At 47.4% G+C, this 14,434-nt stretch overlaps 1 long non-coding RNA gene across 1 annotated transcript; it reads left to right on the top strand.

Moving 5' to 3' along the window:
• The first annotated feature begins 10,493 nt into the window (after positions 1-10,493).
• LOC140002101 (uncharacterized) lies at positions 10,494-13,465 on the top strand. The gene is made up of 2 exons (XR_011808038.1): positions 10,494-12,467; positions 12,962-13,465. It is a non-coding gene; the product is annotated as an uncharacterized lncRNA (long non-coding RNA).
• Positions 13,466-14,434: the final 969 nt, after the last annotated feature.

The following is a 14,434-nucleotide window of genomic DNA, read 5'->3' as shown; positions in this document are numbered from 1 at the left end:
TTGCAACGGGTTGAGAAGGTACCTGACAAGTTAAAGGCGCCTCAGCGAGGAAGCGCTTCTGCAAGGACTCTCACTTGTTTCCATCTCCTGTGACAGATGCACTCCCTCTGCGAAGGGCAGGTCACAGAGAGCCACGATGCCTTTTTTAAAGGCTTTGTGCCCAAAAAGACGAAACGGTGCAGCCTGGTGGGGTGTAAACCCAGCGGGTGCAGTGCTCTGAGGAGGCTGGATGCGCACAACCTGGCTCTGCAGACAGCACAGGCACTGCTGAGCAACACAGCTCGGGTTTGTCACAGCTTGGGAACCCCTGCTCCACAGAAACCTTCCGTGAAGGGGAACGGGAGTCTGCTTTTCCAGCCCGGCAGCCGAGCAGCCCGTTCCCTGCAGCCCCACCAACGTGAGCATCGCCTGGGATGCTCGCAGCGCTGCGGCTTTCCTCACAGAGGCCTCGCAGCAGGGCCCTGTGAGGCTGCTCTGTAGCTGCCTGCTCGCTGCCTGAGCCCAGGGGAAGCTCCTGCGTTTGGGGAAGGAATTCTGGGGCTTCTTTTTACTGATTCCCTCATCGCTGGGCCTGTCCTTTGATGGGACAGATACCCGGGGTGGAGGTGAGGAAGCTGTGCCCTTCACCCGCCTGGGTGGGCCAGGTTCCCAGGCCTTCCCCTTCAGCCCCAGGACGTAAATGCAGAGCAAAATTATTAAGGAGAAAGAAATTAACACGTCAGTTGCTACAACTGTGCTGTGGAAATGGAGTCGTTTTTTTTTTTTTTCTTTTTTTTTTTTTCTTAAATGTGCTTCTTTCCAGCACTGAATAAGCTCTGTCCTTTTCTCCTGGTATTAGTGCTATGAGTAAGCGAGGTGGAAAGCTCCAGCTGGATGTTCAGACGCACCACCTCAAAATGTGACCCGCCCCCCCCCCTCCGAATTCCCCTCCCTCTCTCAAGGCAAGCTGCCTTTGCAATTAACCTGAAACCTCCCTCCAGAAAAATCTGTCCCCCAGCCACACAAGTAAGCCTGAGAAGCCTCAGCAGCACTGCTGCTGCTCATGGCTGCTTTCTGCCTTGGCTGCAGTCTGAAACGCTGGATGAACTGCAGCCAGCAAGCTTCTGTTGGCTGAAGGGCCACTTCAAAACCCAGCATGGTCAATAGAAAAAATTTATCTGCAGATTCCTGTTTGGGGATGAGCCCCTGCATCTACAGACATCGGAGATCAATACTACCTCCACCTCGCTGTGTTTCTAGCAGTTGAGATGGTGACTACTTGCTTACTTTATATGCCTCAGCTATGTGAACTCCCCCTCCTGTCCTCCAAGCTACTGACTCATTTCCTCCTCTAAAACCTTCCTTTTTTAGCCTTTCGCTCTCAAGTATTTGGTAGCTGTTTTGAGCCGCCTGTTCCATGCCTTACTTAGGCAAACTCCTACATGACAGCCCTGCAAGCCTTGCTTTTGTACCATAGAAATCAATTTATTTTTTTCCCCAATACTTTCAGTTCTGAGGGGCAGTTTTGGCTACTGACTGTGCTCTTAGGCAAATTGCTGCTTTGCTGCTGCAACTCAGGGAGGCAGACAATTGGCAAAGCAGCTGGTGAGCTGAGGCTGCTGCTGCTTATGCTAATTGCTGTTGTCTCCCTTTTAGCCCCACGTTTCCCCCATCTGTCTAGACCCACCTGCTGCCTTTTCATACCCTTTTGCCCCACTCTCCCTGTTCACTGCTTTTCAAGCAGGGATTGCAGAGATTCCTCTTCATTTGGACAAGCCCCCACAACCGTGGAGCCCCTGGGTGGCAGGATCAGGCCCCGACTTTGTGTGCTCTCATGCAGCAAAGAAACAAGTGGTCCCCTTGTGTACAGTGTGGCGGGGGCTCTGAGCCATGGTCATGGCTGATGGATGCTGCTGTAACCTAACTTGCTCTGTGTGCCTGAAATCCAGTAGTCCATATTTCTCGGGGTTTATGGAATATTGGCTCTGTGCTCTTGGCGTCGCAAGGCTCAGCAAAGATAATTTTAGACAGGAACAGAAAGTCTCTGTAAACCTTGCAGTCATTGCTATTTCACTGGCAGAAACAAAGCAATGAGAAATCCATTGCTGTGCACTGCTGAAACGTTCAGCTTAGGAGATATGCTGGCATCAAAATTTACAGGGAAATTTCAGGGGAGGAGGTGAGCCTAAAGATGCTCCATCCCTTTTCTGAAGATATGATGCAGCACAGCAGGCAGCGCACAGGAGCCAAGAGCCTGGAGTCTGGCCCAAAGCCCTGCCCTGGCCTCTGGGGTGAGGTTGGGCCAGCTGTTTTACCTCTTTGCCTTAGTTTCTCATTTGTGAAGTGTTAACCTTGTTACTGTACTGCGATTTGAGATTTTTTAGTGGATATCGAAGCTGGATGCTGCTTATAAATACATGCTATTTTTGCAGTAATGAAAAGGCTGTCCCAAGTTGCTAAAGATTGAATGTCAGAAATTTATTATTTTAATTTGCTCTCAGCTTCCACAGTTGCTGCAGGTTGCAGTCCTCTTAATTCCCATATGGTAAAAACTCTGCAGCCTGTGAACAACGGGAGCAGAATCTGACCTTGCTTACTGCTATAAATCCCAGGTAGTTTTACCAACCTCATCAGAACCATTCTGGATCAAGCATGATGGGGGAGGTATCCAGGTGCTTCATTACCACCTGGTGGCATTTTCATCACTAGAAAGATGAAGGAGGGAATAAAACAAAAAGGCAGCTCAGGAATGGAACAGCCCCGTGTTAATTTAAAAATGCAAGAATGTCGTCAGGCTACTCTCACAGAATGAATCATAGAATGGCTTGGGTTGGAAGGGACCTTAAAGATCATCAAACTCCACCCCCCCGACATTGACAGGGATGCCACCCGCTAGATCAGGTTGGCCAAAGCCCCATCCAACCTGGTCTTGAACACCTCCAGGGATGGGGCATCCACAGCTGCTCTTGGCAACCTGTGCCAGGGCCTCACCACCCTCTGAATGAAGAATTTCCTCCTAATTTCTAATTAAATCTATCCTCTTTTAGTTTAAGACCATTCTCCCTTGTCCTATCATTATCTAACCAGGTAGAGTCCTTACGACCCCCTTAAGTATTGAAAGGCAGCAATGAGGTCTCCCCAGAGCCTTCTCTTCTCCAGGCTAAACATCCCCAGCTCTCTCCGCCTTTCTTCATAGGAGAGCTGTTCCAGCTCTCTGATCATCTTTGTGGCCTTCCTCTGAACTCGCTCTGACAGACCCAAATCCTTCTTGTGCTAGGGGCCCCAAACCTGGATGCAGCACTCCAGGTGGGGCCTCATGAGGGCAGAGCAGTGGAGGACAATCACCTCTCTCAGCCTGCTGGTCACACCTCTGGTGATGCAGCCCAGCACACAGTTGGCCTTCTGGGCTGCAATTACACACTGCTGACTCATGTCGAGCTTTTTGTCCACCCGAACCCCCAAGTCTCTCTCTGCAGGGCTGCTCTCGGTGATTTCTTCTCCCAGTCTGTACTCCTGTCTGGGATTGCCCCAAACTCAGGTGCAGCACTCTGCACTTGGACTTGTTGAACCTCATTCGGTTCACATGGGCCCACTTCTCCAGCCTGTCCAGGTCCCTTTGGATGGTATCTCTTCCTTCTGTTGTATCAATGGCACCACTCAGCTTGGTGTCATCTCCTAACTGGCTTGTATTTTATTTTATTTTATTTTATTTTATTTTATTTTATTTTATTTTATTTTATTTTATTTTATTTTATTTTATTTTATTTTATTTTATTTTATTTTATTTTTTTTTCTGTTGCCGCTCGATTGCCTGCGCTAAGTCCTCCATATGATGAGAATGAAATGCATCCTGGAATCAGCTGAAGGACTAACCACTGCTCATCTCTCAATTAAACCATCAAAATAGACAACAAGCAACACTTAAAATGCTGTGTTGGTTTTCCTGCATGCGCTTGAATTGTCTTAAACCCCCCTCAGCCTGAGAAGGGAAGGGTGTGTTGAGCACACTGAGGCCTTGGACTGCTCCGAACCTGTGGGTAAAGGTTTAAGCAGTCTCTCTGGCTGTATTATCTGAACGCTTTGCCTTGCCAGCCTGGTTGTGCTCCTGAGCTTTTGCTGTGACACTGGGCTGCGTCTGCAACCTCTTTTATAGAGGGGCAGGGCCGAGCTGTGGGAGGCTGCGTGACACCCAGCCCCAGGCAGGAAATCTGTGGTAGGGCTGATGCACTCTTTGCTGCCATTTATGGGGTAACACCCTAACTAACCTTTAGGCCATTTCTTCTCTGAGCCTGTAAGATGATCATTTTTGTCGAAGGCAGCATGGCTGTAAGAATTTCTTAGAGAATAAGCACTTGTGGCTTATGTGGGCTTTGTTCCAGGTGTGGAGGTGGTTGCTGCTGACATCTATCTGCAATGCCATTAATAAACTTGTTTTTTTTTTTTTTTTTTTTTTTTCTTCCTCAAGATGAAATTAACCCCTGCTACTCTTACGGTGTGACCCAGGCAGAAGGTTTTTGCAGCAGGTTGTTTTTCACAATAGGGTTTGCACTTGGCTGCCTCAGAATAATGACGAAACCTTGTGGCGGCGTGTTGCTTCTGCAGGATGCCTGTTTCTTCTGACTTGGAAACTCCAGGCCTGGTTGTGTTTGTTGGGGTTGAGGCTACTTGTTGAACCTGTCTGGGAACGGGGCTCTTTTTGCTGGAGTGGTTAAAATTAGCAGCTAATTTTAAGGAGGGTTTCTGAGGGTCAGATCGGGCAGCATGTGAATTAGCCCTACCACATGCATCATCAGTCGTGCAAGGGGCTGTACAGGCATTGCCTGGAAAGTCCCCGCCCTGATCTGCTTACTATCTAGCCATAAGATAAGAAATGTATGGGGTAATGAAAAAGGAAGCAATGAGACCGTATTAGTCAGCATGACGGTGTTCACCAACAGCAGCCTGATAGCTGGGAAGGCCTATGAGGAGGTTTGCTAGAGGGTAATGAAAGCCCCCAAACTCCCTTCAAAACTCTCCAAAACCAGTGTTCGAGCACTGAATATGATTTCTGAGGATGTGTTGTTGTATGGGGAGGGCACGGGGTGCTGCTCTGAGAAGTCAGGAGGGTTACAGGAGGCAGCTGTGGAGAGGTAAGCACACAACCAGCATGGGCAGCAGGACAATTCTGCCTGCAGGTTGTGCTAGCAGAAAGGGTGTTATTTTCCTCATGAACCTGCCTCAGGCACATACAGACGACATTCCTACCACTTCTGCCACGTGGGCTGTGCGAAGTGATGAGTGGGCAGCTGTCACAGGGATGGATGCTAGGAGAGATGAGGGTCTGGCTGTGTTTCCTCAAGCATGCAGGCAGACAGTGGACACAGCAGTCTGGGGGTGGAAAGCTCTGACTGTACCCCTGACCTCTGTCTGTGTTGTGGTACTGTTGGCCAGCAGGATGTGGTCTGTATGTGTAGATCGAGAATGGGGTCAAGAGGGGCTTGGTAGCTACTGCTCTGCTAGCCAGCTGGGCCATGGCGAGCTATGCATTCCTGTTGTGGCTGCTCTTATACAAAGAAGTGGCTATGGGGAAGCTTCCACAGACAAGCAGGGTCCTGCCAGTGTCTTTCTGAGCCACAGCACTGCCAGAGCGGCCCGGTCTCAGACGGCCAGTGACGACAGCCATACGTGGGTGCTGGCACGGGGCATGGCCGCGGCTGCATTGCCAAGGGAGGCCAGGAAGCAAAGGCAGCCAGCCGATGGTGTGTGGGCTGAATCTGGCCTGCCAGAACAACTTCTTCCTCATGCAGGCTCCCCTGCCATCCTTCCTCAGGGCCCTGCTGCTTCCCCAGGCTCATAAGCACTGAATGTAACCAAAACACAGTTCTTGGATCGGGCTCTCCCTGTCACCGAGGGCTTTCTCCTGACAGACAGCACTTCACCCTCCCTGGCTGCACCTCCAGCCGGGCTCTCGGTTGTCTTTCCTCTCCCAGTTTAGCCTTTTGGTCCCACACTCAGAGCCCAGACAGCCTGGTCGGGGTGGAGATGTTCCAGCTGCCCTCAGGTGCCTGCTGGGGAGGACAGGGCCCATCAAAATGCTGCTAGAGCAGGAGAGCAGAGGGCACAGGGCCTGGCTGGCCACTCCCGTGAAGCCAGGGCACCATCTTGTGGCACGAAAGTAATTTGTCCTCACAGCTGTAGGAGAGCGGTCCTGACTTTCTCAGCCAGACACAGCCTGGTGGTAGTTGCCAGCATTCTTTTTTTTGTTTTAGTCCAGCTTCTTTCCTGTGGTTTTTACTCCTTTCTGTGGCTTTTCCCACCTGTTTGTTTCTCCCCAGCTGCTGGGACCACCTCTCGCAGAGAGGCTTAAGCTAACAAATTTGACCAGCTCCTTGTTGACCCTGACATGTTTTCGCAGACTGAGAAGGAGCTTCAGAGGGAGTTATCTAAGGACAGGCTCTGCTAGGACTTGAGGTGTGACAGCTCCACGTCCATCAGAGCTGCCCAAAGTCAGATCAAAGGTCCATGTCGCCTCATGTCCTCTTCCTGACAGCAGATCCCTAGGGAAGGATGGGTGAAGGCAATGAGGCAGCAGCAGGAGATCTGCTAAGCAGCCTACCAGCCTCCAGTGTGCAGAGCAGGAACATCTTGACATATGCCTCTGTTGGAACAACCTTTCTGGTTGTTCAGACAACTTTTCCCTGCACTAAAAATCACCTTGTCCCTTCTTTCATTCGGCTGCTCTCTGGTGAGAGGTGCTCTGGGTGGATCTCCTTTAGGAGAGGGTAGCACAGGACTGTTTTTCAGCTGTGCTCTTGTGCCTTTCCCATGAGCAGGGAAAAGCAGTGGGGCCACTGAAAATTCACCTGTGCAAATTCACATGTTGCCACCAGAGAGCTCCCATCCTTCACACCAGTCCAAGGGTGAAGAAATGCTGGCCAACAAGGGAAAACTGACTCCACCACATCCCAGCACGTATGGCAAGGGCTGAACTTCACGTTTTCTCTGCCTTATTATTATGGCTATTTTTATTATTTCTGTTGTTATTATAATCGTAGTGCTTGGATGAATTTTGCCCCTTCATTGCAGACTTCATATGGAAGGAGGAATATTTAGGTTGGGAATGCTGAGACTGGCTGATCAGCAAAAACACAGCGAGCAGGTGGATATCTGGTGGCAGCAGTGCAGGTTTCCTCTCTGGTGGTTTTGCATAGTCTTGCTGATGGGATAGCAGGAATGGAAAGGTTTTGCCTGCAGCACACCCTCGCTGTAAACAGCCCCACAGAAGAACACAGCACTACAGAGGAACGTGGCACTTCTTCTTGCACCTGTGACCTATGCTTCACAGAGCTGTTGGCACATACCCTAGGTTTAAGTTTGTACTAATTTGAGTTCGTAATCACTGGTGATAACACTTTTCCTGTTTAATTACTGGGTTGAAGCATTAACTCCCCAGGACAATCTAATTCTGGCTTTTTCCATATTCTTTCCTCCCTACCAGTGCCTGGCTCCTGTTCCCACTCTGGCTCTTTTAACCAACATATATTGCCCCCTGCCCCATTCCTGCTTTGCTGAGGAGACAAGTCGTCTGCCCTTGGAGGAAAAGATGGGTAATTGGTTTAGTTGGTGAATGGCTTACATTGTGAAACTGAAAATTGTTCCTGACTGACAGGTCCAGATGCTACAGGGAGATTGGAAAATGAGCGTGCTCCCTTCTTTGGGGGCTGCTGTGATGTCTTGCCTTCCTTCTGCACCTGTCTGCCTTGCCCCTTACCCATGCTGAGAGCCTGAGGAAGCCCTGGAGCTGCTGTGATGTCAGGCTAGGGGCAGGTCTTCTCTTCATGGCCTCCCCATGGCATTCTGAGGGAGACGAATCTGGAAACTAAGGGTCTCAGCTGCCTGCTCCTGATTGAAGGGCCCATCCTTCCAACTGCTCTCAATTCACTCAATCTACTCTATCCTTCCTTAGACACCCCTCATTTGTGATGTCTCATACCTGACAGAAATCCCAAAGGAATTTTGGAACTTGGGGAACATAAGGGACTGTAGGTAAAGGTAAAAGCTCATGTTAGTTTAGAAAGTGTGGTCTTCAAGGGAATATGCATGGAGCTGGAAGGCTGCTTAATTTAAGGATGAAAGCACTTAAGAGTTCACAGCAATCTCCAAACTTATGTGAGGGTCAGCTGCAGAAAATTAACGTGTTCTTTGTGCTCATGATAGTTGAAGAAAAGCTGTATTGGTCTGAGATCACAGAAAGGGACACTTGGGGTTACAAGGATGTTTCCAAAGGTGAGAAGAGCAAACCAGCGGACTAGGTTATTTGGGAAAGAAATGGCTGTCCTTTCTTGGAGGTTCTTGGTGAGAAGTTTGCTTCTCTTGGTGAGAAGCAAACCAACAAAAACCACCAGAAGCAAACCAGGAGAACAGACCAGCTGGCTTGGATCTGGAGATCTCATCAGCAGAGCCCTCTCCTTCCTGCTGAGCTCCTTGCTCCGGGTGCGGAGCCTGATTCTCACGCCAGCGTGCTGGGATTTTAAATGGTGTGTGAATTATTCTGGCGCCATGTGAAGTGTCCTGTTTTTGGCATGAAGGATCTTTAGCATTGATGAGAGTTGGCTCTAATACTGCAGCAGCCATGAGCTAAACAAGTACCACTTTAAGGTGAAGTAGGTTTTCATGAAGCATTGTTGCTCTCTGGATTTTTTTTTTTTCCACCAAAAGCATATCTAAAGAATGTGTATCTTGGGTGATCATCACAGTCCCAGAATGGCTTCTTAGCCTGGAGGAATCCTGCTGCTGCAACAAAACCACAACACAACTGCATCACAGCACTAAAACCCTGCGTAGAGATTTGCATCCTGGAAGGCTTTCTGCTCTGAAAAAGTACTTTGAAATAGCAAGGCACTTGCAGTTGTAAACCTGGCGTAGCTCTGGGGAAGTGTTTCAAAAGTTAGGGTGCACCTGGGGGCATACATGTAGCAAGATTGACATATATTAGTGCATTTGTGTGCGAATGTCCACCTGCAACAAAGAGCCAGGGCTCTTCTAGAGTGGGAGAACTCGCGTCCTCATTTATTTACATGGTCCAACACTTGCATTTTCATGAGGCTTAGATATTTCACATGCTTGCCAGAACAAACACAGCACAGGACTCTTCTAAGCAGTTGAAATCATTACGGGGGCTCTGTGTCTACTTGTGATTTTCCACTTGTTTGAGCTGACTTCAAGATGTGAACATAAAATCTGGCACGCGCAGGCACCATGTGGATTTGTGATGGTCTTGGGAGCACTGCTTCTCCATAAAACAATGCCTTGATCACATCCAAGCACAGATGTTGTTTGTTTTTCTGTGACAGGTGCAGTATCAGTGATATTTGCTTTTTGAGCCATCCAAGTCAGGCTTCAATGGAAATTCTTTTAAGAAGTTACAGATAGTTCATTTCAGTACACTGCTTCAGTAAAGACTGCAGCAAACTCTTTGGCAGAGAGGATGAATGATAAAATAAGAGAGTTGTCTGTGGAAGGGAAATGGACAGCAATTTTTTTTTAATGGCATATTGTAGTGGTTACTAAGCATTATGGTCTTGTCAGCAGTCTCAGGATGTTGTATCTATATTTTTTCTTGAATTCCCAGCTGCTGGAAGGAAGATATTGCATAAGAATCTCCATTTTCTCATTTAAAAAAAGTAAATCTCTAAACCTTGTGGTTGCTTAGAAAAACATGAGAACATGAGCTGAGTGTTCCAGATAGGATGTTGAAATCAAAACCAAACACAATGGAAAACTTAGTTCACAGCTTTAAAATCCAGACGGCAGATAAACAGCCTCAGCTTGCTTTAGGCTGCCATTTGGAAGTATATCAATATCTCACTTTTTGAGGCCTGACTGCTGGCAGGAGGGCACATGTGATTTCGGAATCAGAGCTCAGTCTCTTTTTGGTTAGACAGCACTGATTTTTTATCAGAAGTCAGTATTTCTGTGAAATAAAATCTTTATTTTTATTTTTTAGAGCTCCTCTTTTTCAACTTTTTAGCATTGCTCCAGTCTCACTTTGTCTCTTGTTTTGTTTCCCAGCTCTGAGTTGGGAATTGGGTTCTGAGCTGAGAATTTCACAGAATCACAGAATGGTTGAGGTTGGGAGGAACCTCTGGAGATCACCTGGTCCAACCCCTGTGCCGAGCAGGGTCACCTAATTTCATCCCGAATCTCTTCTGGTTCATGCTTCTTACCCTTTGGGCTTTAATGTTTCTGTCTGGAGACTTGCATTTGATTTGATGTTCACCTTGGGTTTGGTGCTTTCTTCCTTTCCTTATTTTAGCTTCTTCATCCTGTCTGTCACTTTCCAGCTTTGTTTTGAGCTGGTGCTGGGAAATTCCACCTTGAGCAGTAGTGGTGGTGCACCTAGATATTGCCTTTTATTGGCTGAGCACGTGATGTTTTTGAGTGCAGTGCAGCCACTCAAAGTCATATTTGAGCTCATCTTCTCATGACTGGGGAAGTTAGTGACTTCTTTTTTTTTTTTTTTTTTCCAGAGATGACTGAATTTTTGGTGAAAGGCGCACATGTTGCAGGAATTCATGGAGATGGAGGTTGAGTTCTCCAAGCAGAACTGGCCCTGAAGGTCTGTAGGGGGCCGCACTGCTGATAAAGCTGTTGGATGGTGTGAGGAGTTGGAGGATGAAAAACCAGGAGATCCTTCTCTCTCTGATCCCCTACCTGCATGACATGGGAGTAATGACTGTAAATCTTCATCCGTGTTGCAGCTGATAGTCCAGGTTGTTCTTGCACACCATTCCTGGAGCTAAAAGACCATTTCAAGCTGAGATGCTTGGCACCAAGCATGGTGCTTTCTGAAATTTGGAAGATGCAGGTGTAAACATGCTTGCTGCAAGCCTATGGTCTTGCTCCTGGGACCTGACTGAATTTGGCACAGCCCAGTCACTGCAGCTAACCTGAGCCTGGTTCTTCCAGCATAGGTATTTCACGCCCAAGCCATGGTCACCTTCGCAGCCTGTAATGAGAACAGAAACCCTGCTGTGTCCAGGGCTTAACCCTGCCCATTATCTTGCAGAAGAGGTCTAATTTCTGACCCTCCTGACTGACTCCCAATTTCATATGGGGAAATGTATTCCCTATTTGCAGTATGAAAATAAAGGGTCTGCAAAGCACTGCTTGTTGGAGTCCCAAGGAACAGCAGTGGAATGAATGTGACAAACACAGGAAGCTCATGGCAGGAGAATTGGGGAAATCCTGGCCCAGTGAAGGTGAGGAACCGGCGTGTAGCATTGTCCAAGGCTCACAGCCCATCTGAAGAGGATCCTGAGGTGCATATGGCTGCTGTGAGTGCAGGAACAAAAGAAAGAGAAGATGAAGTTTTGTCTCCCAACAAAAGAAAGAGAAGATGAAGTTAGATATCTCTGCATCGCCCATCTGCACACGACATGGTTTCTTTGAAGCCAGTACAGCTACCAGCTCTTGTCCAGAGACCACTGTCCTGCTCCAAAACCATCTGTTTTGGAAAGGGTATGGTTTCTCTCCTAGACTGTGGGAGGCAGATTGCTGCCCATGTGTCTGCATTTCGGGACAAAACCAGGGGTGGGAGGTAGCGCTTCCACCCAGTATTGAACTCTGTGACTTGCTGACTGCTGCCCCTCAGCATCTGCAAGCAGTCAGGCTCCATTTAGGACTATTTCCTCCTGGGAGGATGTGGTGCCACCAGGCTTTCTGTGACTTCTGTCAGTACCTTCCAGCAGCTCTCAGCTGAAACTGCTTGGCTCAGACAGGCAGGGTAAGGTAGAGGTCGGCATGGCCAACTGCTAAGCTGCTGTGCTTAAAAAAAAAATAAAAAAAATCTTCAATTTGTGATTAGAAATGGTTCAAAAATTATTATTTTCAGCTTTTCCAAAACCAAGCTCTCATCCCTTTCTGTGTCACGATAAATCTTACATATTTTTTTTCCTACTTCAATAAGAAGCATTATAAAAAACTTGTTTGTATTTATTTGCACCTCTATATATGGAAACTTTGTTTTGGGAAGACTGGTTCTCTTGTTGTATGTCTTTAAGTTAACTGCACATACAAACATCCATAGGTGAAATGATTTTTTTAGACCATGACCTTAAAATGTTTAAGGGGAGACAAAGATACTAGTTCTGTGATTTTTCTTTTCCAGGTGTCTTTCCCTATTTTGTTAAGGTTAAATATACTCAGAATAAGATCTGCAGCTGTGAGCGTCATACATGAGACAGAACTAAATGTCTTTGTCACCACACAGGCTTGCTAGAGCTTATTTGTCAGAGTCCTTGTCTTCAGAGCTTGAGTGTCTGTATCCGTTGTCCTGTAGGAGACCTATGGCTGTCCAGGACCTTGAGGCCACGTGGAGGACTAGCAGATGGGACAAGACCCTGAGTTACCTGGTCGAGCTGGATCTGATTCAAGCAGGGAGCTGACCTCCAAAATCTCTTCCAAAACCGATATTATTCCATGATTAAATCATCCCCCTGCATCCTAGGGTAGGCTGAGCTACCCCAGCTCCTCCAGCATCTGCCTAGCAAATAAAGAAAAGTATGAGTGGAATAGCTGGGGAGAGAGGTCGGGGGAGAGGCATTCCTTGGAGCTACACCTCAAGTCATACCTCATAGCACAGACTCGCTTATCTGTGTTTGCCAGCCTTCAGTAAGTGGTGTGCGTGCACATTATGGAGGAAGCTGCTTAAATAGTGGCAAATAGTGATTAGAAGCACTTGAGCAGGCAGCAGGAGACACAGAAAGTTAGAGGTGGCATGGCCAGATCTTTGAAGGTGCTGTGGCACGGCTGGTCTCCAGAGCAACTGGCTGCCCTCTTAAACACTCCTTTCTGAACTGCTGCTTAAAATTCCTAAGCAAGGACTTTGCACAAAGCTTGAGTGTAGAGTGGGGCTGGTGGGAGTTCACATGCTTGCAGGAGTAAGAGGCACCTTCAGTGGTAGAAAAAAACGAAATATGCTAATTTTTATTTTTCTCTACAGGCTTTCTCAGCTTCTCAAACTCCAAAGTGTGCGGCAGTTTGACCATCAGAGCCCAGATCTGTGAGCTGTGGTCTGTTCTGATCACGTTAGGTCTGAGAGAAGGGGTTTCTGGCAGATCTGATGTTTTCAGAGCTCACTTCTCCTTCCTTCTCCCTGCCAAGATGGGGTGTTGATGCAAGGTGACTCTGGGCCTTTTCAGTGTTATTTTATTTTATTTTATTTTATTTTATTTTATTTTATTTTATTTTATTTTATTTTATTTTATTTGCCTGTGCCTAGTCATGGGGTTCGTTTGGGAGCAGCTTGCTGGAATACTCTTATCTGAGAAACATCTCCCGTGGGATACTTGTTCTCTATGAGGAGTCTGGTATTTCTTACCCTTTTAAAACCAGGTTTGCAGTGTAAGGGCCCGCAGAAAATCTGTATTTTGGCTTTTTTAGGTAATATCTGCTTGCAATTGGCTTGTACTGTAAATATTCCTGCCAATAAACTTGTGAGAATCAACAGAGAGCAAAGTTCTGTCATTTGGTATAGTTAGAAACTTTCTCAACATTTGGGTATAACAAATGCTGCGACATGCTGCCAAGTTCACTGCAGAAAGTATAATGCTGGGAAAAGTTATATTTATGTCCCCGTTACTTGTCTGGGTTGTTTTTTAAGCCCCAGGTTTTGCAAGTTTTGTGTTGTGCAAAAGGAAGGAAGGGTATCACTCCTTCCTAAGGCTAGGAGATGTCTTCCTGTCCTACATACTACACATAGACCTAACACTTGAGACATGTTTTTCATGATGTCTCCACCATCCTTCCTTCTACCTGTCCTCTGCACACCCCCCTGCTATGTATTCTGCCCCTTTTCCGTTCAGGAAGCTCAGAGGTAGCCCATATGTTTTTTTTTTTCAGCATATCCTGGGCTGAGAAATGAGTCCTAACCAGTAGGTTCGCTGACAGGTATTGGATGTTCTGGGATTTTGGAGGTGGGTGCTGGCTTTGTGCTAGGGACAGCAGGGTGGGAGTAACCTTGGCATTGCAAAATCAGGAGGCTGGTGATGTGGAAGATCACAGCTGTGGGTTGCTACTGATGAGGAGACCAAGTGCCACCTGGTGAGCAGGGCCTACACCCCTCAGCAAAAGCAGAAAATAACAGAGGAAGGTGAAGCTACAGCTTTCTGTCTCGTACTAAACACATGTAACACAATGATTTTTACATCCCAGGGTCCTTCTGTTGTCCTTTGATTGGCTTCAATAGGTAGGAAGATTGTTCTCAATCTTCTGAAGTCTGGGAAACCTGAGGAAAAACAGGCAGAGGACTGGACTTGTACCAGGAAAGAAAAAAAGTAGAGAAAAAGTTTGAAATCTATTCCCACCCTCACTTCCAGTAAAAGTCTTCAGGGTGAAGACTTTTTGGGAAGAGGAGATGGGTCCCTGGCTGTTGTGTCTCCTGGTGGCCCCCAGAGCACTGTGGTTATAGGGGAAA

This window comes from Anas platyrhynchos, chromosome 3, assembly GCF_047663525.1.
Source record: "Anas platyrhynchos isolate ZD024472 breed Pekin duck chromosome 3, IASCAAS_PekinDuck_T2T, whole genome shotgun sequence".
NCBI lineage: Eukaryota > Metazoa > Chordata > Aves > Anseriformes > Anatidae > Anas > Anas platyrhynchos.
This window is presented reverse-complemented; position numbering and strand designations above follow the sequence as displayed.